Source organism: Chenopodium album, chromosome 4, assembly GCF_948465745.1.
Source record: "Chenopodium album chromosome 4, dcCheAlbu1.1, whole genome shotgun sequence".
Classification (NCBI taxonomy): domain Eukaryota; kingdom Viridiplantae; phylum Streptophyta; class Magnoliopsida; order Caryophyllales; family Amaranthaceae; genus Chenopodium; species Chenopodium album.
In genome coordinates this window covers 19,042,554-19,066,233 of record NC_137837.1, presented here as the reverse complement: position 1 = coordinate 19,066,233, position 23,680 = coordinate 19,042,554, and the positions used below count along the sequence as shown (strand labels likewise).

General features: G+C 40.0%; 1 non-coding gene across 1 annotated transcript; it reads right to left on the bottom strand.

Annotated features, from left to right (window-relative positions):
- Positions 1-7,736: 7,736 nt before the first annotated feature.
- Positions 7,737-7,843, bottom strand: LOC145629553 (small nucleolar RNA R71). Its single transcript, XR_014111719.1, has one exon. It is a non-coding gene; the product is annotated as a small nucleolar RNA R71 (small nucleolar RNA).
- Between the last annotated feature and the right edge of the window lie 15,837 nt (positions 7,844-23,680).

Below are 23,680 nucleotides of genomic sequence, written 5' to 3'. Positions count from 1 at the left end.
TGGCTCCGGAAGGCATCTATACATCGTGCCATCGCCGTGACCACCTCGCGCGAAAACTGTCAAAGAAGAAAGTCAGTAAACATGCATAACATATATGGACAAAAGTCGCAAATAAACAAGCTTACCCGAGTCTGGTGACGAGGAATCGACCGCTCCACAAAGCGCTCGCCCAATCGAGCCGTATGTCCCCTGATAGTGGATGGACATATGAGGTGGCACGAACTCAGCAGGACCACCCTGACAAAGAAAATCAAAATCAGTAAAGCATTACTTGGGGGCTACTTAACGAAAAGTAAAAGCTGAAAATCATACCGCCACATCCTCAGCAGGTACAGGAACTGGAGCCAAAAACGGCAGTAGATCCTCCTCATAGCACCGCCCAGGGATCGTGTAAGATTGCCAAGGGGTACCAGCTCCCTCTTACATGCTCACCAGCCTCGCGGCATCAAACATGTGACGCGGCGGAGGAGCAGGAACGACAAAAGTATCTGAGGAATGCTGAATAGCAACCCTCTCTCCAAGATACGCGACCGCTCCATAAGTCCCCAAGAAATAGCGACGCTCAGCAGAATACTGCACGGCTAGCCCAGGAACTGCCAAGTCGACCCACGGTCGGTACAGCACATCAGACTCCTGCAAAGAACGCCTATTAGACATGAATCTATCGAAGGTATCACAAAATGTTCAAATATGTAAAGAACCATACCGAGATAATTCAATCTCGAACGTAAGCAGTGGACATCCCCACACGGCGGCTGCCCCAGGAAGCACTTACTGGAAACATGCACGGCGACGGTCTCGTCGGCACAGCTGAGGGAAAGTACTCGCAGAACCAGATCTAAAAGAAGCAAAAAATTATAAGCGAGTGCTAACTAAAATTTAGAGCTAAACTTTACAAGAAATAAAGTATACCTCTACGGCCCTCTAAAAGCCTGATAGAGCAACGTTCCCCGTAAAGGACCGATGTCAACACGAGTCCCGCAACGCTCGGATGAAATCAGCATAGGCCAAGCTGGCCCAGTCGTAAGTCCCGATCTGGTGTAGATCACGGACAGCAGGAAGGTAGTAAAGCAGCGCCCTACTACCCTTGTCGGGAGAAAACGTCCCTGACAGCAAGATAAGTGAAAATATGTGCACCCGCTGCTCTCGGGTAGTCGCACCAGCATCAAAAGCCGCTGCTAGAGTCGAAAGGCGAATCCCCTTCGCGCTGAACTTAGTAGACTCCACCTGAGCTCGAGCCCGAATAGCAATCGGAACCAACAGCTCCTCGACCTCGGGAGAAAAGATGCTAATGTCGGTGTCGAACAGCAGCGCCACAGAGCTTAACTCCAGTCCCGTAATGAGAATGAAGTTGGTCGAAGTGACCATCATCTCACCCCAAGGGAAGTGAAAAGTGTTGGTTGTGTCCCAAAAGAACTCCACCAGAGCACGGACTACATGGTGACCCCCTCTAGAGGCAATCATGGCCTCCGAGGTCTCAAACAGTGCAGTCAGTCCACAAGACTCCCATAGAAGTCTCGTCTCGTCGTCTTTGGCGATGTACATCTTGTACAGGTCGCCCAAACCATCGCAACCGGAACCGTAACAACGTGTCCTCCCAACTGTGACGCCCCGTCTCACCCTCTCAGAGATATGATGGACGGGAGAGAAGTACAAAGTCCGCTCATCCCACTCAGGGAGTCGGCCGAGTGAAGTGGACGGATCAGCGTCGTCCTCTACAGGCTCATGCTCCCGTCGAACGTCTCGGGACCGTGAACCAGAGCCTCGTTGTCTAGTCATGCTACATTATGCAGAATCATCATAAATTAAGGTTCAATGGTATCTAAGGTTCGCCTAGCCGCATGATACTATATTCGCAAAAAACAGAGTACGTAGTACAAAAACAGAACACAAATTCAAATTGAGCATATACGACATTTTCAAGCAATCAAACGATTTCTTGCAATACTATAGTAATTATTGTGACAAATTGGACAAGAATTGCTAGCAAAAACATCAAGAACAAGCCACATTGTCTTCCGACCTTAAGAGGTTCAATAATGGTGATTTGTTCGTTTCTTTACCAAATTGAGTCAAACAAGTCTCAAATTACTCCCAAAGCAATATATAAACATAATCAAGCAATTTCATGGCATAAAAATTGATAAACAAAGAGAATTTAGCAATCTAAATTTCGAATTTTCAAGAAATTCGTAAATAAATGCATGCGAAATTTATTGAAACCGGCGTGAGTTTGGAGGAAACTTACATAGATCGAAACCGGCGTGAGTTTGGAGTAAACAAGGAATCTTGTACAGGTCGTTTCAAGCGAAGCAATCTTCGATGGGGTTCTCTAGCTTGTAGAAGTCTATCATGGCGGAATTGGAGGCAGTTACAAGCGTAGCAGTTTTCAGGCGGCATTCTCTAGCTTGTAGGAGGTCGTCAAAAAAATTACAGAAATAAAGAAATACAGCAACAGATCGGTTACCTTCAGAGACGTGTGCTCGACGGTGCAAGATACACGTTTCTTAACTCTTTTATTTGTTTAACTAAAGCTAGTTTGCAGGTATCGGCGTTACAAGAGTGATTTAGGATCGCAGAACGTTCTGAATCATTCTCCGTCCCTATCGATACTTTGACTTTTGTTTTCGAAACTTGCGTTTCTCCAAACTCAGTCAAAGTGGGGGCTTCTGTAGACACCCATTTGTGTCTCCCAAAAACCAAACTCGGTGATGAGTACCTTTCACGTCCAATCGTAATCGAATGAAGTGAAAGTGTGGAAAGTCTAGTGTTGCGGATAGTTTTAATTTCTTTTCTCTTCTCTCTGTTTTTGAAAACCTATTTTAAGAAAACAGTCAATCCAGTTTGGTTGGTCCAAAATACGGGTCCAATAATAGTGTAGTTGGATAGGTGTTGAAAAGAGTTTTCCAACGATATATTATAAGCCCAATTCCGATGAATATTGAGGAAGTTATGGCCAAATTACTAAACTGGGCCTGGTTTGAGCCTTATATGCGGCCCAATGATCTAGAGGAGGGCCTATTATGGATTTATCATTCCTAATGCAATTAGAAATGGTTTTAGTCTTCTAGATTCTTCTAGAAGGTTCTTTTCATTCCTAATTCAATTAGCATTGATAAATTGACTTTTGTTGACTATTTAGAGTTTTAATCAGAATAAAAGAATGTTTTTGAGGAAAATACGATTTTATCCTCCTGTACGGTTAATTTCTATCTGATTTTAGAAAACGCGTCAGAAATTTAAATCAGCGCCAAACGCCAGTCATTAGCGCTTGGCGCTAATGTCAGCGTCTAGCACTAACCTCGTTTTTGCGCGTCAGAACTCTGTTTCGAATTTCTATCTTTTTGGCTGATTTTCTCTATAAATAGCCTTCTAAAAACTCCATCAATTATCATCAATTCTCATCTGGAATCTCCAGTCTACAATCATCAACTTTCTCTAAGCTAAAGCTTCTCTCTTTCCTTTCTAAACCTACCTTTTTCTTACAAAATTCCGCATTCACAAGACCTATATACATCTAGCCAAATTCGAAGTTGCCTTCGCCCTAGACGTGAAAGGTTTTAATTTATGAGGGTTTGGTCCCAAATCTCTATTTCAATTATTTAATTTAATTGTTTTGTTTATTATTTTCCTTGAAGTTACTAACGTGTGTATTTTGTTATTAGAAAGAGGTACGAGGCATCCAAGTAAGTGCTTTAATGGTTTTTATTGATGTTATTATGTAGAAATAATGCTTAGGTTGTTATTATGATTCCTAATGTTATGTTAGGGTGTTTTGATCTTCCTAGTATCATGTCTAGGGTAACTTTAATATCAAGTATGATTAAAAGTATGATGCTTCCTATGTTCTTCCTAATATTTATGATTGTTAGTATCATGTTAGGGTTAAAGCTTTGATTTTTATTGCTTAGTGACATGCTAGGGCTTGTTATTAATCTTGTTAGTATCATGCCTAGGATCTTACTATTATTATTATGCTTTAACATAGTATGATTATAATTATAATTATTATTATTATTATTATTATTATTATTATTATTATTATTATTATTATTATTATTATTATTATTATTGTTGTTGTTGTTGTTGTTGTTGTTGTTGTTGTTGTTGTTGTTGTTGTTGTTGTTGTTGTTGTTGCTTGATGATATATTTATTTTTATTTCTTGATCACACCTTTTTATGCATGTTTAAAGGGAATTTGTACTTGTAATCATGCTTAATAAGATAATTAATAATCTTGTTAGGGTTAATTTGATTATAATTCAAGTGATTGTCAATAATAGATTTATTTGTGCATTAATATTCAACCAACATAGATAAACAGGTTTAGGGTTAAACCTATTGATTGCATGTTAGTCAGAAAGCACACATGAATACGATCAGAATAAAGTAGAGGCCTATTATTAGAGCAGGTTCAATCTCTTTTAGGTTGGATTTGTACCTTTATCCCCGAACTTCCATTCATGGTTCCAGACCTATTGGAGTTGACGATCTCCTAGATCGTTAAGGGGTGTAACCTTCACCTCGTGAACGGTTTACAAGTAACTAAAACTTGTTAGCGACTCTTTTGCTCTATCTTCTTTCCCTTTGGACGCCACCGTACTTTAGTGTATGATCACAGTGGGGTTCAAGCTAGGGGTAATGCTTGAAATATTCCCTACACTACCCATTTATAGCTAGGCTTGGGGGCTTAAACCTACATAATTTAGCCTACCTAGCCTAAAGAGCCACCATCTCGACTCTTCTCACATCTATTTCCTTCACCATAGCCTTTCCAGCCTCACCTTAGTATCACTTTCACACACTTCTTTCACACATACATAGCCATATCATCTTTCCCTTAGGAACCCTTTATCATGAAATCTTGTTTCCCTACCGCGCATGCTTCATCATCTTTCAAGACAACATTGATTAGAAGAAACGTTGTATACTTGCTTAGCTTCCTGACCTGAGCAATGTTCATTGTTTAATGTGCTGAGCAACATTTATATATCAATGATTTGTAATCATACAAAGCATATCGTCTTGATTTGTAATCATAAAAGCATATCGTGCCTAGTTCCTTGACCTAAGCAACGTTCATAATCACTTCATTTATATACGTGCTTAACTTCCAAACCTAAGTGACGTTCAAGATCGCTTCTTTACACCATATATGATGCTTAGCTCCATGACTTAAGTTCATTCATCTATCGTGTCACATAATGTAATTGTCCTTAGTCTCCTGGCATAAGAACATGCATCATGCATACATTATTTTCAGGACAAGAAATTCAATCCATACGATTCATTTCGTGTTGCTCAAGGAGGAAGTTCAAAACTTCTTCCCTTTTTCATTATTTTGTTTTTCGGAAGTTCAAAAAACTTTTTCAAAATTTTTTATCGAGGGAATTTTAAAAATAAAAGTTCAGTTTTCACGTCTTTCTTTTTTGGGAGAAAGTCGGTACCCTCCACTCGTCTCGTGACAAAAATGACGGAAAATTTTTGCTTTTGCATTTTTGGTTGTTTGTGCACACATACAGACAATCACAAGCTATACACATGTCATGTCGTGTCAAGTCAATCATAGTCTATACGAGTCCCTTGGCAAATTTTATTTTGCAGGTCTGATGTGTCTATTTTATATAGTATTTTACCCCCGTCCCTTAGTCATAATTAGTAGTGTTTTTGGCTCTTTAGAGCCACTTTTATTACTAATTGGTGTTTTCTAGTGTTTTCGTAGATTTGGTTGACTTTTGCAGGGATTTACACTTTTGGAGTATTTTTCCGAGATATTTTGGAGCAATCACGAGCATTAGAGAAGCACGACCAGATTTTATAGCCCAGGGCCGATTAGAGCCATCAAACCGGTGATTAAGGGCTCGGTAAAGGTGATACCGGGGCATATGGACCGAGTATTCAAGACCGGAAGAGGAAACCCAGATTGGCCCGAAGAATTGGAGCCCTATCGTAGTCCAAATAGTGGCCCAAGAGAGCCGCCCGGCCAAAGAGGTTGGCGCCCAGAGGCGCGCCCGGCCGAGCGGGAGAAGCTAAGTTCGGCGCCCGGTGACGCGCCCGGCCGGGCGCGAGATTTAACATTGGAGCAAAAAGGCGCGCCCGATCAGGCGGTGCCTCGCCCGATCGGGCACGTGTAATTATTAAGAGACGATTAGCGTCGTTTTAGTTTGTTTTAGTTTAGGATTTGTACAGAGTATAAATACTCCTCCGTAATACGATTTTAGGAGCTCTTTCTCGCTCTCTCTCTCTCTCTCTTTCCTTACTCTCTTAATAGTTTTTCTTATATTTCTTTCTCTAAAACCTTTGTTCTTAATCTACTCTTAATTCCAGATTTATTTTGGTAACGATTTCTCTTCTCTTAATCTTAGTTGTTTACTTTATTCCTTTAATCATGTCTTGCTTTATTGCTTTGATTAGTTTAGTTTCTATTATGTGTGAGTAGTTTTCTTTATAGGGTTTATGGGGATCAATAAATAATATGAAGGGGTAATTTATTGTTGTTAATTGTCAATGCTAGATTAATTTCCTATTGATTGATTTAATGCTCTATGACTAGATTAGGCTTGATCTTTTATGCATGTGTTTAACAATATTGATTCGAGATTCGACAGATGAGAATTGATTTTTAGGTCTAGTTTCAATAGGCAGGTTAATTTATAAATGGTTAAGTCGGGATTCGAAAGATGAGATTTAATACCGGTAAATTAATTGTGTGATTATAATACGTAGCGAAAGACCTTTATAATCTAATTAATATATGCATTGATGAATGATTATTATATTCTACCCTGGAATATTATTTATTAGTGAACCTATGCCCTAGATCCTTTTATATATTATTTTCTGCTTATTCTTGATTTCCGTAGTTTAGTTTGTTATTCAAATATAAATTTTGGTTACCTCATAATCTAGATTATATTAGTTAATTAGGAATAGAAAGACCCGTTTCTCTGTGGATTCGACCCTACTTCCCTATCTACATTAGTTAGAGGATTTAGGAATTACTTTTGATTTGGGGATACGACTTTACCCTGTCAAAATTTGGCGTCGTTGCCGGGGAAACGGTTTTATTTTTTATTTCTGATTATTTTTGTAGTCTAGGTTATTTCTTTTTGTCTCAGAGAACGCTAGTTCTTTGCGGCAAATCTCATATTTTCTTTTAGTTTTTTTTTTTGTTTATGCCCAGGTGTTCCAGATCAGGGTACATCCCATTCGATCCTGAGGTCGAGCGTTCCTTCCATAGACAGAAAAATCTCTACAAGCAAATCCCGGCGGATTCCGGTGATAATAATAATAATCACCGCGATCCTCCAACTGGTTCTAGCGATTATGAGGTATCATCAGACGCAGAATCAGAGATGGCGGTTCCAAAGAAGCTTAGTGATTACTCCCAACCAAAGCTTTCAGATTTTCCACATCTCACTCCCACTCCAGCTCTTGATGGGGCTCAATTCGAAATTAAACCTCAATTTAAAAAGATGATAGAGAGGAAGCAATTTAGTGGAGCTAAGGGTGAAGACCCGAATCTTCACATTGCCGACTATTGTCAATATTGAAATACCATCAGGCAAGCCGGGGTCACTCAAGACCAAATCAGGGAGATTCTCTTTCCCTTCTCTTTAACCGGAAAAGCTAAATTGTGGTTTAATGGCTTAAATAGAACTGCACTTTGTATAACTGACTGGGAAACTCTTGTTCTGAATTTTTATAACAAGTATTATCCTGCAGATAGAACAGCCGTACTACGAAGTGGGATTCAGAATTTTGCCCAAGAAGCCGATGAATCTTTATATGAGGCTTGGGAGAGGTTCAAGGACCTACAAAGAGAATGCCCCCACCATAATTTAGCACAATGGCAGTTAATCCAAGCCTTTTATAATGGCATTGGAAATTCCTCTAGAATAATTTTAGATTCTGCAGCTAGTGGGAGATTTATGAATCTTAATGTTGATGATGCAGGTCAGGTTATTGAAGATATGGCGACACATAATTCCCAATATGGGAATCCTAGAGGATTTGCTAACAAGGGGAAACATAGTGTTGACTTTGTATCCTTTTTGCAAGCTCAATTGACCTCTATATGCCAAAAATTAGATAATCTTAGCACTGTTAATGTAGCTAATGTTTCTGCGATTAATAATAATTCTAATGAGGCTTTCTGTGAAAATTGTGGTATTTTAGGTCATTGGGAACAAGATTGCAGGAGTTCCGTGGAGCAAGTTAATGCCTTTCAAGCTTATAGGCAGAATAACCCATACTCCAACACCTACAATCCTGGGTATCAGAACCATCCGTACCTTTCCTACCAGAGTACTAATGTTCAAAATCCACCACCACAAGAACCACAGGCGCCACAGCAACAGCATCAGAAATATTACCATCCCAATGCTGGCAAGAAGAATCAACCACAATAACCCTCCTCATCTTCCGACCCTTCTCTGGTGAAAATTAGAGCGATGTTGGTTAATATGCAGAAGCACATGGAGAGTAGAGATGCAACAATTGATTCAATCCTAGCACACAATAAAATTGTAGACAATCAAATTGAGCAACTTTTCGCTACTCTACAAGCCCGCCAACAGGGAGCTCTGCCGGCACAGCCGACCAGGCCTACGGATCAAGCCTATGCAATTACTCTAAGGAGTGGTTCAAACTATGAAGGGCCCTCTATGCCCAGACTTGATCAACCTGATTTATTAAATAATGCTAATCTTGATTCCGTTAAACCAAACGATGTAGTTAACAGCCCTGCAAGGCTAAAGCATAATACTAACATATCTAATCCTACATTGCAGGGTACGACTCCAGAGAAGGTGGCTACTCCAGACAAGAGCAATAATGCTCCAAAACCAATTATCAAACTTCCATTCCCCAATCGTCAATTGGAGACAAACTTGGATAAGCAGTTTGGTAAGTTCTTGGAGATGGTAAAAGATTTAAAGGTAACAGTTCCCTTCACTGAATTAATCACACAAATTCCTTCATATGCAAAATTTATGAAAGAAATATTGATAAGGAAAAGGTCTATTAGTGAGGTAGAGACAGTAACTTTCACTGCAGAGTGTAGTGCCGTACTTCAAAATAAGTCTCCACCTAAATTAAAAGATCCGGGTAGTTTTTCTATCCCTTGTCATATAGGAAATCTATTGATTGATAATGCATTGTGTGATTTGGGTGCTAGTGTTAGCGTCATGCCATTATCTGTGTGTTCCAAGTTGAATATGGGTAAATTAAAAGCTACCAATATTACTCTACAAATGGCCGACCGTTCTTTCAAATACCCCTTAGGTGTTTTAGAGGATGTCCCCGTTAGAGTAGGTAAATTTTATATACATGTTGATTTTGTTGTTCTTGATATGGCTGAGGATATGCAAACCCCAATTAGTTTGGGTAGACCATTCCTTAACACTGCAGGAGCAATCATAGATGTGAGAAGTGGTAAGTTAACACTATCAGTAGAGGATGATAAAGTTATTTTCAATCTTAATAATACCCCTAAAAGCTCAATGACTGAGGAAAAATGTTTTAGTGTTAATGTGGTTGAGAATTATTCTAACAAGCCCCAAGCTCTTGAAAAAGATCCCTTGGAGGCGGTATCTTGTGTTGCATTCTTTTCAAATGAGATAGACAAATGGCAGAAGGAAGTTAATGCAATAGAAATAGCAATCTACAATGTTGGTCTTGGTTTTGAGGACGAAAAGGTGGAATCAATCAAGCAAGTTGTGCGATTGGAGCCTATGGGAAGTGTTCCGCCAGATCGAGTTGCAAGTGCTGAATGCAATAATAATTTGAAGCAACCCTAGATCAAAGAGGGATCTTTGGTGCGTAGCATTGAAGACCTCCCATTCCAAGTCAAGGAGGATCCACCAGATAAGGTGAATTGGCGTCCCACAGGGCATGTCAGGAAGCCGCGTCGCAGCCAAAACACCGCTAGACCGGGTGAGAAACCGCCCGATCAAGTGTTAGGCCAAGGTTCCTAGTCATTGTACTTGGTAAGAAGGTCGTGCGGGACCTAGATAAACCAGCGCTTTGCGGGAGGCAACCCGTATTTTCAATGCTTTTTAGACTAGTTTTTCTTTCCTGTTTTTCTTATGAGAGGAGAGATGAGGGAATTTAATGAGTTTTTATGAGTGTTTATACAGGTTATAAGGAAAAGAGTTAGCCAAATTTTGAAGAAAATAAGAAAATACGAAAGCAGATAATTAGCCTCGGGCTCGATCGGGCGAATGCCGCCCGACCTGGCGCGAGTGCTAGTCTTCAAAATAAAGTATTTTCGCCCGACCGGGCGACGAGCGCTCGACCGAGCGCGAAATTCGTCGTATACGAACTAAATTGTCCGCCCGACCGGGCGCGAGAAGTGGCGAAAATTTGAACGTTAGATCGCCCGACCGGGCGAAGGGCGCCCGACCGGGCGCGAGAATTTAAGGAAATTCGGACTTAGATCGCCCGACCGGGCGCGAGAACTGCTCGTTTAAATGGTCCAGATCGCCCGACCGGGCGCGAGAGGTGTCCGCCTCCTTTTCTTCTTTCTTTTCTTCTTTCTTCCTTCATTTCTTCTTTCCTCCATTACTTTCTCTCTCTAAAACTCAAATTCTCTCTACCTTCTCTCTAAGATTTCTTTTTCATTTCTCACCCAAATCCAAAACTTTTTACATATTTTTGATCCCCTCCTCATCCTCTACATTTCTACTCCAAAATCTTCAAGTTCCAATCAAATAATTTTTAGACCCATTTTAAAAAAAATCTCAACAATGGCGCCAAAGAGGGCAAGAACACTTTTAGGGGGAAGCTCAAGCTCAAGTCAGCAATATGACCCGGCGTTGCAACTACCGCATTGGCCGACGATCAAAATCGCAACCCTGGAACAGAAGGAAAAGCTTGAGCAACTCTACGGGCGTGAGGTAATTCCTTTACGGTGGTTACACTGCCCTACTTTAGAAGCATTAGGTTTACATGATTATGTTAGGAGATTTTTGAACGATATTGGTATGAGGAAATTTTTGGTTTCAGCCTGACTGGTTTCAGCCTCCACCCTAGGGATACGATAGGGATCCCACTACCCATGGTATTTACACTAACTATTCTTCCTTCCATGGGTACGGCCAGGACATTCCTTTCGGGGGACCGGCGGGGGGGGGGGGGGAGTTTTCATACTGATTACTTTGGTGGTAACTCTTCTGGTGCAGGTGGTGCAGGTGGCAGTGGAGGTGCAGGTTTCGGCTCAATGGATGAGGATGATCAGGACTAGCTATGTTGGGCTAGTTCCCGAGCCAATGAGGACATTGTCTACTTCTGGCTTGGGGGAGATTTTGGATTTGGTATCTTTCTTTTTCTCTTTTCTTTTATTTTTTGGTGTGTTTTCTTAGGGTAGATTTATTGCTTTCTAGGTTAGTTTTATTGCTTTCTTATATATGAAAAATACAAAAAAATTGAAAAATAAAAAATCCAAAAATACGTTCCAATGAATTGTAAATTATGCTTCCCTGTGCCCCTTACTTGAGAAAATTGTTTTGATTCTTGGTATTTGATGATAAGAATTGTGGATTAGTTGATCATGATTTGATGTTTGATTTCCTTGAAACCTTAACATGAGTCAATTTTGCCCAACTACTTGTGAATATGGTGCTTGACTAGTTGATTTGATTAGGAATGTGCGTTAGTTCCTGGTATGTCAATGAATTTGAGTATTGGTTTGCAACTATAAGTAATGTTTATATGATTCATTATTATGCACATTATGGAGGACGAAGACGTTCATTCTTTTAGGTAGCCTCCAGATTATTTGAAACCTTAACATGAGTCAATTTTGCCCAACTACTTGTGAATATGGTGCTTGACTAGTTGATTTGATTAGGAATGTGCGTTAGTTCCTGGTATGTCAATGAATTTGAGTATTGGTTTGCAACTATAAGTAATGTTTATATGATTCATTATTATGCACATTATGGAGGACGAAGACGTTCATTCTTTTAGGTAGCCTCCGGATTATTGTAGATACATTTGTTCCCTTCTTGCTACCCATGTTTTTGCCTTGACTTTTTGTTGTTTTATTAGCCACATTACAAGCCTATTTTGCCCCATTGGTTATTAGTCCCAAGCTCGGCTTGGGGGAGCTATTAGTGAGTGAGGTGAGGGAGTTTGTAGTGTGCTTATTATTTTCACAATTTGGGTGGGTTTTGAGAAGTTATTTTGTCTTTGATCATGTTTATTTTTGATGAGTTTGAAAGTTATATTTTCTTGGAAAAAATAAAGCATGATGTTATGAAAAATAAGTGAAAAAAAATAAGTGAACTTCAATAAAAAAAAACAATCAAGAGAAAAAAAATTGTTTAATGTTCAAATGTTCTAGTTGGAGGTTGATCAAAATAAAGGAAAAAATAGAGCTTCAATGAAAAATTCAAGTTTGGAAATAAAGTTTGTTTATTCACTCCACTTCATTATTATATTTCTTATGAGTGAAATTGTAAGTGTTGGGATTGTTTATTATGATTGGAGTATGTTTGGTTGATATTAAAGTTGGTTATGTAGGAGATGTTGATCATTATTTATTTTGATCATGGGCTTTATTAGTATTTGCTCCCTTAAGCATAGCTTTTCTCTCACTTATTCCCAAATTTATCCTACCCTTTACCCTAGCCTTACATTACAAGCTTTAAAGACCTTCCGACCTTTGTGCATAGAATTGTATGAATGTGAAAGTGTTGTTTATCAATGCAAGTTATTATTTGACATATTTCGAGTCGACTAGTAGGTTGAGCGTTCACTGTTTTATACACACGAGAGTGTGAGTTGGGAGGGCATTGTTCATATAAAGGGTTGGTTGGAGAGCGATCGAGTACATCTTTTACTCGCCACATAAATGAGAGTTGAGTGTGTGAGAACTAGTCTTGAATTCTATATGCTCTTGTGGTTTGCTCTATTTGACAATTGTTAGGGAAGATTGGTAGTTAGATGGATTTGATTGGTTGATTTTGAAGCATGTTTATTTGATTTACCCTGAATCGTTTGTGCTTGATTTTTACTTTTGGGGTGAAGCATATTTATTGATTCATTGATGAGATCTTTGCTTAGGGACAAGCAAAGGTTTGGCTTGGGGGAGTTTGATGTGTCTATTTTATATAGTATTTTACTCCCGTCCCTTGGTCTAAATTAGTAGTGTTTTTGGCTCTTTAGAGCCACTTTTATTACTAATTGGTGTTTTCTAGTGTTTTCGTACATTTGGCTGACTTTTGCAGGGATTTAAACTTTTGGAGTATTTTCCCGAGATATTTTGGAGCAATCACGAGCATTAGAGAAGCACGACCAAATTTTATAGCCCAGGGCCGGTTAGAGCCAACGAACCGGTGATTAAGGGCTCGATATAGGTGATACCGGGGCATTTGGACCGAGTATTCAAGACCGGAAGAGGAAACCCAGATTGGCCCGAAGAATTGGAGCCCAATCGTAGTCCAAATAGTGGCCCAAGAGAGCCACCCGACCAAAGAGGCTGGCGCCCAGAGGCGCGCCCGGCCGGGCGGGAAAAGCTAAGGTTGGCGCCCGATGACGCGCTCGGCTGGGCGCGAGATTTAACATTGGAGCAAAAAGGCGCGCCCGATCGGGCGGTGCCTCAACCGATCGGGCGCGTGTAATTATTAAGAGACGATTAGCGTCGTTTTAGTTTGTTTTAGTTTAGGATTTGTACAGAGTATAAATACTCCTTCGTAATACGATTTTAGGAGCTCTCTCTCGCTCTCTCTCTCTCTCTCTTTCCTTACTCTCTTAATTGTTTTTCTTAGATTTCTTTCTCTAAAACCTTTGTTCTTAATCTACTCTTAATTCCAGATTTATTTTGGTAACGATTTCTCTTCTCTTAATCTTAGTTGTTTACTTTATTCCTTTAATCATGTCTTGCTTTATTGCTTTGATTAGTTTAGTTTCTATTATGTGTGAGTAGTTTTCTTTCTAGGGTTTATGGGGATCCATAAATAATATGAAGGGGTAATGTATTGTTGTTAATTGTCAATGCTAGATTAATTTCCTATTGATTGATTTAATGCTCTGTGACTAGATTATGCCTGATCTTTTATGCATGTGTTTGACAATATTGATTCGAGATTCGACATATGAGAATTGATGTTTAGATCTAGTTTCAATAGGCAGGTTAATTTATAAATGGTTAAGTCGAGATTTGAAAGATGAGATTTAATACCGGTAAATTAATTGTGTGATTATAATACGTAGCGAAAGCCCTTTATAATCTGATTAATATATGCATTGATGAATGATTATTATATTCTACCCTGGAATATTATTTATTGGTGAACCTATGCCCTAGATCCTTTTATATATTATTTTCTCCTTATTCTTGATCTCCGTAGTTTAGTTTATTATTCAAATATAAATTTTGGTTACCTCATAATCTAAATTATATTAGTTAATTAGGAATAGAAAGACCCGTTTCTCTGTGGATTCGACCCTACTTCCCTATCTATATTAGTTAGAGGATTTAGGAATTACTTTTGATTTGGGGATACGACTTTACCCTGTCAAGGTCTCAATTACAGCCCACGTCCGGGGACAAGCGGACCATCTACAGCCCACGTCCGGGGACAAGCGGACCATCTACAGCCCACGTCCGGGGATAAGCGAACCAATTACGTCCCACGTTCGAGGACAAGCGAACCTTTTACAGCCCACGTTCGAGGACAAGCGAACCAACTACATCCCACGTCCGGGGACAAGCAGACCATCTACAGCCCACGTTCGGGGACAAGCGAACCATCTACAGCCCACGTTCGGGGACAATCGAACCATCATCATTTTAGTGATCATCTCCCAAGCGAAGATGATTCACGGCGTAAGGTTCTCGATACACAAAGACTTGCAATCTCATCATCTTTTAACTTTCCTCAAGCATGGAAAGTATTATCCAGTGGATTTCTTCAAGCATAGAAAACCGCCAAATTCATATGTCGACTTTCCTCAACCATAGAAAGTATCATCCGGTAGATTTCTTCAAGCATAGAAAGATACCAAACTCATCTGTCGACTTTCCTCAAGCATGGAAAGTATCTCAACAAAACGTCACCTGGTGGATTTCTTCAAGCATATAAAGCTACCAAACTCATTTGTCACCGATACACTGGTGTCAAATACTATCGAACATATTTACCACCGATACACTAGTGTCAAATAAGCATTTTATCCCTTTACTCTTTTATCTACAGAACTAACATTTTTCTGCAAGTATCGGCGTATACAGAGTGATTTAGGGTCGCAGAATGTCTTAAATCATTCTCCGTCCCAATCAACTACTTTGACTATCGTTTTTGAAACTGACGTTTCTACAAAATTAGTCAAAGTGGGGGCTTCTTTAGACACCTACCTAAAAATGTCTCCCCAAAACCAAATCCGATGATGAACAACCTTTCATCGCCATTATTGGTCGAGTTGAGTATTTAATTTTTGGAGTGCTTAAATTCATATTCAATCCCAATACATTTCATAAAAAAACCAATTCCTAGCCCATTTTCCCAAACCATCACTTATTTTCCTCTTTTCGTGCGTTTAAACCCAAAATAATTCATTTCGTGTCCTTTAAAATCATTCATTTCGTGTCTTTTTTATAAAAACGTTTAGTCCAATTTATTTTGGTCCATAATCTGGGTCCAATGATTGAATAATTGGATGGGGATATAAAAGAGCTTTCCAACGATATATTATAAGCCCAAATACGAGTTATAACAAATAAGTTATGGCCAAAATATTAAACTGAGCCCAAACCGAACCTAAGCCACCTTACCTACGACCCAATGATCATGTGGAGGGTCCAAAGGATTTAATCCCATTCCCAAACAAATAAGGATTAATTGGAAACTTCTATAAGCTTATAAAAGATCTTAATTATCCTTTATGAAAAGATAAGATTAAAAAGTTTGAAATTGAATAAAACTTTTTTCTTTTTAAAAGTCCTAATTCTATTCGAATTGAAAGACGTTCAAAGATAGACAGATATTATTTTCGTGCCTCGTATTTTTTATCTGAATCTTATATGGTTGGATATCCCTTGAAATTATCTTTCCAATGATATATTATAATATCAATTCTGAGCTATAGCAGAAAAGATATGAATGAAATGTCAAACTCTATCCAAAACTGACACTGTCCCACTATTTCGATCATATCTTTTATTCTACAATATATTTTAATCTGATTTCAATTGGGTTAGAAATTATACTTCAAAATCTTTTCAACGACATATTATTTATCTTATTAAGATTTCTGGATCAAAAGATATGATAAAAACAAAAATCGCAAAAACTGTTGTCTATCGAGTTTTATTCCGATTTAATTCATATCTTATCTTGTTTTTTCGACCCTTCTTTTTTTTTCTCTATAATAATAGATGTCATATCTCCCCTTTTTCAATCATCAAAAATCTTGATCATCAAATAATTCTCTTCTCCCTCTTTAGCCTAAACACTAGGCTCCCCATTCTTTCACTATTCCTTCCTTTAAGCACTCCAAGGAGTCCATATAATACCCAAAGCTCTATACTTAAACCAAGGCGTGAAAGGTATAATTGACTGAGGGTTTGGACTAAATCAACTCTACTTTTTATTTAATTTAATTTTTATTTGCTTTATATTTTTTATTGATGTAGCCATTTAAAGGAACGCGCGGAATGTGAGTAATTAATTAATTTAATTACTTATTTTATTTTAATATTGCTAGTATCATGATTAGGTTATTTTCTATTTGATTTGACTAAAGCTATTATTGTTGAATTGCTTCCAATATTAATGTTTGTTCTATTATTTATTTATTGATCACAATATTGCATGTTTAAAGGGAATATGTAATTGGAAATCACGCCTAATAAGATAATTTGGACAACCGGCTTAGGTTCCTTTTTAATCTTGTTGTTAATTGAAGTGATCACTAATATTTTAGAATTATATGTTGCATTAATATTCAACCAATTTATCTTAATAATAGTTTGGAGCAAATTGAGTATTTTGTTTGTATGCCTTTGAGATCGCAGGAATCACTTTTCACTATAAGAATCGAGTAGAAGCCAATACGAACGAATGTCACTCCATGACTCACTTTGTACCATCATCCCCGATCCTCCTTTCGTGGTTCCGAACCATATGGAGTTAGTAATCTCATGGATTATGAATGGGGTGTAACCTTCACGGGTCAATCCTTGTTGCCTATCGTTGTCCCTTAATCGTGGTTGCCTTTTATGATCCGTGAACGGTTTACAAGTTCCTTAAAAACTTGTTGGCGGCTCCCTACTTTCCTTGTCCCTAATCGTATATGTCAATTCCCACTTCCTATGAGTGCAAAGCATATTCACACATGCCTTAACATAGGCGCACTTCAAACGACGCCTACACCCTCCATTAGTAATAAAATGACGGAAATTTTTGTGCAAAATTAATCACAATTTTTTTTGCACACACACTGTAATACCCCTCATGATTGCTTTAAAGGAGTTTGATATACTACTCATATCAACAAGGTGCATCTTCCTTTTAGGGAGCTCATATGTTAAGAATACTCCATAGTTAAGCGTGCTTGGCTGGGAGTAGTCTTGGGATGGGTGACCTCCTGGGAAGTTTTCTCGGGGTGCGCATGAGTGAGGACAAAATGTGCCGGAAGGACTTGTGTTGGTTTGTGGGGACAGTTGTTGGCCCTCGATGAGCATTTCGTGACAATAGGCCCCTCCCTAATTTGTTTGGGGTCAGGGTGTTACAAATGGTATCAGAGCAACCCTGCGACCACGTGCTGACCGTGGATAATTAATCCTATGTCAGTCGTCTAGCGGGGGATAATTCTGGGGCCATATGGTCGTAGCCAGACTGGATGTAACACTTTGGCTACCCAGTTGCCATTAGGCATAATACTGGAGTCCCTAGCTTTCCAGGCGCAACGAGGGCGTATATCAACAAGGTGCATCTTCCTTTTAGGGAGCTCATATGCTAAGAATACTCCATAGTTAAGTGTGCTTGGCTGGGTGTAGTCTTGGGATGGGTGACCTCCTGGGAAGTTTTCTCGAGGTGCACATGAGTGAGGACAAAATGTGCCGGAAGGATTCGTGTTGGTCTGTGGGGACAGTTGTTGGCCCTCGATGCGCATTTCGTGACAATAGGCCCCTCCCTAATTTGGTTGGGGTCAGGGTGTTACACACACATAATTACGGCGCTAGAGGACGCAGATGATGAGGAATGTTCATCATATCAAACAACTGCGTAGATCGAGGAGTATGCTCCCCACCAGCTCCGGTCTCACCAGGAGGAGGGAAACTCAACTCAGGACCAGTCCACCCAAGGTCGCCCTAGTGATGAATCTGCAAAGGTTGAGGCTGCGGAGGCTGCTGCGACGAAGAGTCGACCTCGTACGTCCCACCACCTACCGGAGCCGATGTCGCCTCTCCCTGACCCATCGGCCCAGCCTATGCACTCTCAGAAGAAGAGCCCGAGCCCTCCACCGCCTCAGTCCGAGAAGCATCAGATTGGCCACCCCGACCACCAGAAGTAGTACGGCGACGCCTCGAGCTAGACCTAGCCGGCTCTCTCCGAGCCTCAGGTCTCGTCCGAGTACGGGAGGGAATAGGTTGTCCCTGTAAAAAGAAATCAAGTTAGATGCAAAGAAAATAGAAATATAAACAATGCAGAAATAAAGAGGAAAAGCTACCTCCTAAACAGCGTCGTCGCGACGACATGAAGCCACATTCCTCATCCGCACTAGCTGGCTCCGAAAGGCGTCGATGCACCTCGCCATCGCCGTAACCACCTCGCGCGAGAATTGTCAAAGAAATAAAGTTAGCAACAATATAAGACAGATACAAACAAATAGAAAATAAATAACTCACCCGAGTCTGGTGACGAGGGATAGATCGCTCAACAAAATGCTGATCCTCAGGAGCCGGAGGGATCATCTCCTCAATAGGCCTGTATGCTCCCTGATAGTGGATGGACATACGAGGGGTAACAAACTCAGTAGGCTTGATCTGGAAAAAAGCAAATCAAAGTGAATAAAATACCACTTGGGGGCTACTTCGCAAAAAGATAAAAGACAAAAATCATACCGCCGCCTCCTCAGACAAAACAGGGGCCGGAGCTAACAACGGTAGCAAATTCTCCTCGTAGCATCGCCCTGAGCTAGCATGAGATCGCCAAGGCATACCAGCAGGCGACCTCTCCGATAGGTTGAGCAGCATCACGTCATGGAACATGTGACGTGGCGGAGGAGCAGGGACGACAAAAATCTCTGAGGAGTGCTGAATAGCAACTCTCTCTCCTAGGTACACCGCAGCCTCATATGTCCCCGGGAAGTAGCGACGCTCAGCAGTGTACTGCGCAGCCAGAGTAGGAATGATAACTTTTAATAGATATCAGCAAGTGCTAATAAGAGTTTAGAGCTAACTTTTAATAGATAAAGTGTACCTCTACGACTCTCCAGAAGCTAGAGAGAGCGATGTCTCTTGTGTAAGACCGATGTCGACATGAGTCTCGCAATCCCCACAAAAAGTCAACATAAGCCAAGCTGGCCCAATTGTAGGTCCCGATCAGCTGAAGATCGCGAAGAGCAAGAAGGTAGTAAAGTAGCACTCGACTACCCTTGTTAGGGGAAAATGTCCCTAACTGCAAAATAAGTGCAAAGATGCGCACCCACTGCTCTCGGGTGGTCGCATCGTCCTCAAAAGCCATCGCCAGAGTCGACCGGCGAATGCACCTGGAGCTGAATTGTGATGGCTCCACCTCAGCACGGGTCTAAACAACAATCGGACCCAACAGCTCATCGACCACAGGAGAGAAAACACTGATGGAGCTGTCAAACGGCAGCGCGGTCGAGCGAAACTCCAGTCCCGAGATGAGATTAAAGTCGGCTGGGGTGACACTCATCTGAACCCAAGGAAAATGGAAGGTGTTGGTGGTGTCCCAAAAGAACTCCAACAAAGCTCGGACTACGTAGTGGCTCTGTTCTAAAGAGTACATAGCCCGATCCGAGTGGCTCGCAGCAGAGGAGTCAAGCCATATGACTCCCACAGAAGGCGCAGACCATTATGGTCGCGGAAGTAAGTATCGTACAAAGAACCATGGCTACGGACTCGCCCGCTGAGAATCATATCCCTCGTCGGACGCGCTCTGAAATGTGGAACTCAAACGCGAAATACAGAGTGTGCTGGTCCCACTCAAGAAACCTCCCTAGAGAAGAAGAGGTGCCTACGCCGGCGTCAACGAGATCGTCCTCCCGATGAGCCTCCCTAGAACGAGAACAAGAGCCTGAACCTCATCGTCTAGCCATGCTATATTATGCAAAATACCAGAAAATTAAGGTTTTATAGTATCCAAGGTTCGCCTAGCCGCATGATACTATGTTCGCAAAAAAATAGAGTACGTAGTACTAAAAAAGATCATGATTTCAATCCAAGCATAAATGGAAATTTTCAGTAGTCAAAACAATTTCTTGCAATACTATGACAAATATAGTGACAAATTTTGAAAAGAATGGCTAGCAAAAACATGAAGAACGAGTCACATTGTTTTCACGAAGTCAAGAGGTCCCACAATGGAAATTTGCTCATATGTTCACCAAATTGAGTCAAACAAGTCTCAAAATACTTCCAAGGCAATATGTAAACATAATCAAGCAATTTAATGGCATAAAATTTGACAAACAAAGCAAATTGAGCAATATAAGTTTCAATTTTTCAAGAAATTCGTGAATGAACATGTGCGAAATTCAGAAAAATTCGAGTGAGTTGGGAAAAAACTAACATACATTAACAAACTAGATTGACAAAGATTTGATTTGCAACAAATTGAGCGATTTTGGTTGAGAAACGAGCAAGAACGAGCAATTTGAAGTTTCTCGCAGCGAACTCAAGTGAATGAAAGCAGTAGCAGCGAAATAAGGAAGAAAAGGGATTTATGCAAAAATCCCGACAGTAGCGTCGCACGACAGCTCTGTCGCCGAGCGAAAGGGAAAAATCGCGGCGCCAGTGACGTTGCAGCGGCGACAGAATGCGAAGCCTCTCAGAATGATTATTTCGACCTCATACAGCAATTTTGGGTTCCTTGGTACGCCAGTTAGCCCCTCTAAGCAATTTGACATGATTCAGTAATCGGCTCGGTTACAATCATATTAAGTGATCGACCTGATAAATGATCGTTTCACTTAGCTTAAAGCGCCTAAACATTGGCTCACCGCAAAGGCACCGACATAATGGTTCATAAACAGCAAAGGCACCGACATAATGGTTCACAAACAACATGAGCACCGACATACTAGTTCACAAGCAGCAAAAGCGCTGACGCACTGGCATAGCAAAAGCAAAGTTCAAGCGAACATTAAAGGATCGATAGGCGTTGGTCTTCGGTGATACTCTTCAGAGTATAATCGCAACAAATGAGGATGGCTTCAGGCGAAGCAGTCTTCGATCATGTTCCCTGGCTTGCGGAAGATGGTTACAAAGCGCTAGAAGATCATTTCAAGCGAAGCAATCTTCGATAGGGTTCTCTAGCTTGCAGAAGACTATCACAGCATAATTGGAGGCAGTTACAGGCGAAACAGTCTTCAGGCAGTATCTCCTAGCTTGAGGAAGATCGTCAGACAAAAAGAAGCTCTTTGTTCAGAGACGCGTGTACATATCATTCAGAAGATCTTTGCTCAGAGACGCGTGGGCATATCATCAAAGCTCTTTTTTCAGAGACGCGTGGACATATCAACATCAAAACAACAGGATAGCGTTCCCTAGCTTGTGGAAGGTTGTCACTCCAACAATGCAACAAATCGGTTACCTCCAGAAACGTGTGCTTGACGGTGCAAGATACGCGTTTCTTAACTCTTTTATATGTTTTAACTAACGCCAGTTTGTAGGTATTGGCGTTACAAGAGTGATTTAGGATCACAGAACGTTCTGAATCATTCTCCGTCCCTATCGATACTTTGACTTTTGTTTTCGAAACTTGCGTTTCTCCAAACTCAGTCAAAGTGGGGGATTTTGTAGACACCCATTTGTGTCTCCCCAAAACCACACCCGGTGATGAATACCTTTCACGTCGAATCATAATCGAATGAAGTGAAAGTGTGGAAAGTCTAGTGTTGCGGTTAGTTTTAATTCTCTTCTTTCTCTCTGTTTTTGAAAACCTATTTTATGAAAATATCCAATCTAGTTTAGTTTGGTCCATAGCAAGGTCCAATAATAGTGTAGTTGGATTGGGCTCGAAAAGAACTTTCCAACGATATATTATAAGTCCAATTCAGATGAATAATGAGGAAGTTATGGCCAAATTACTAAACTGGGCCCGGTTTGATCTTTATATGCGGCCCAATGATCTAGAGGAGGGCCTATTCTGATTTATCATTCCTAATGCAATTAGGATTGGTTATGGTCTTCTAGAATCTTCTATAAGGTTCTTTTGAATCCTAATATGATTAGCATTGATAATTGAGTTTTTAAGAGTTTTATTTAGAATAAAAGAAGTGTTTTAAAGGAAATTATAGTTTTACCCCTCGCACGCTTAAATTTTATCAAAATATGAAAACGTGTAAAAAAAGCTGCCTGTAGCACTGCACCACAGGCTGTCGCGACAGAGGCGTGTGTGGCGAAAGCGTTGCGTTTTATTCTTCTCGAAACTCTGATTCTTTTTTATCATGTTCCGGCTGATTTTCGTTATAAATAGCCTCCTAAAACCTCTATTTCTAATCACCAAGTCTCATCAAGAATTTCTTGATTCTCTCTCTCTCTTATTCTAACCAACCCTTTTCACAAACAAAATTCCGCATTCATAAGATCTAGACACACCTAGCACAGTTCAAAATTGCCTTCACCCTAGACGTGAAAGGTTTGGTATTTCTGAGGGTTTGGTCCCAAATCTAGTCTAAACTTTCTTAATCTTTATTCAATTTAATTCTTTGATTTTTATAATTTTCCTTGAAGTTATTAACGTGTGTATTTTGTTATTAGAAAGAGGTACGAGGCATCCAAGTAAGTGCTTTATTGTTTAATTGATATTATGATATAGAAATCATGTTTAGGTTGTTATTTTGATTCCTAGTATCATTTTAGGATTCTTTTCTTAGTATGATGTTTAGGGTGACAACAATAAGTTCCTAGTATCATTTTTAGGGTAAAGAATATAATGTCAATTATAAATTCTGTGATGCTTCCTATTTCTTTCCTAATATCATGTTAGTATCATGTTAGGGCTAAACCTTTGATCTTTAATGTTTAGTGACATGCTAAGGTTTGTTATTAATCTTGTTAGTATCATGCCTAGGATCTTGCTATTAATTTTATGCTTTAACATGATTTTTTATTATGATGATTATGTTCCTTGCTTATTTGTTTATTGTTATTGCTTGATCGCGCCTTTTATGCATGTTTGAAGGGAATTTGTACTTGTAATCACGCTTAATAAGATAATTAATAATCTTGTTTAGGGTTAATATGATTATAATTCAAGTAATCGCCAATAATAGATTTATTTGTGCATTAATATTCAACCAACATAAATTAAACAGGTTTAGGGTAAACCTATTGATTGCATGTTAGTCAGAAAGCGCACATGAATACGAGAAGAATAAAGTAGAGGCCTATTATTAGGGCTGGTTCAATCTCTTTTAGGTTGGATTTGTACTTTCATCCCCGAATTTCCAGTCTTTGTTCCAGACCTATTGGAGTTAACGA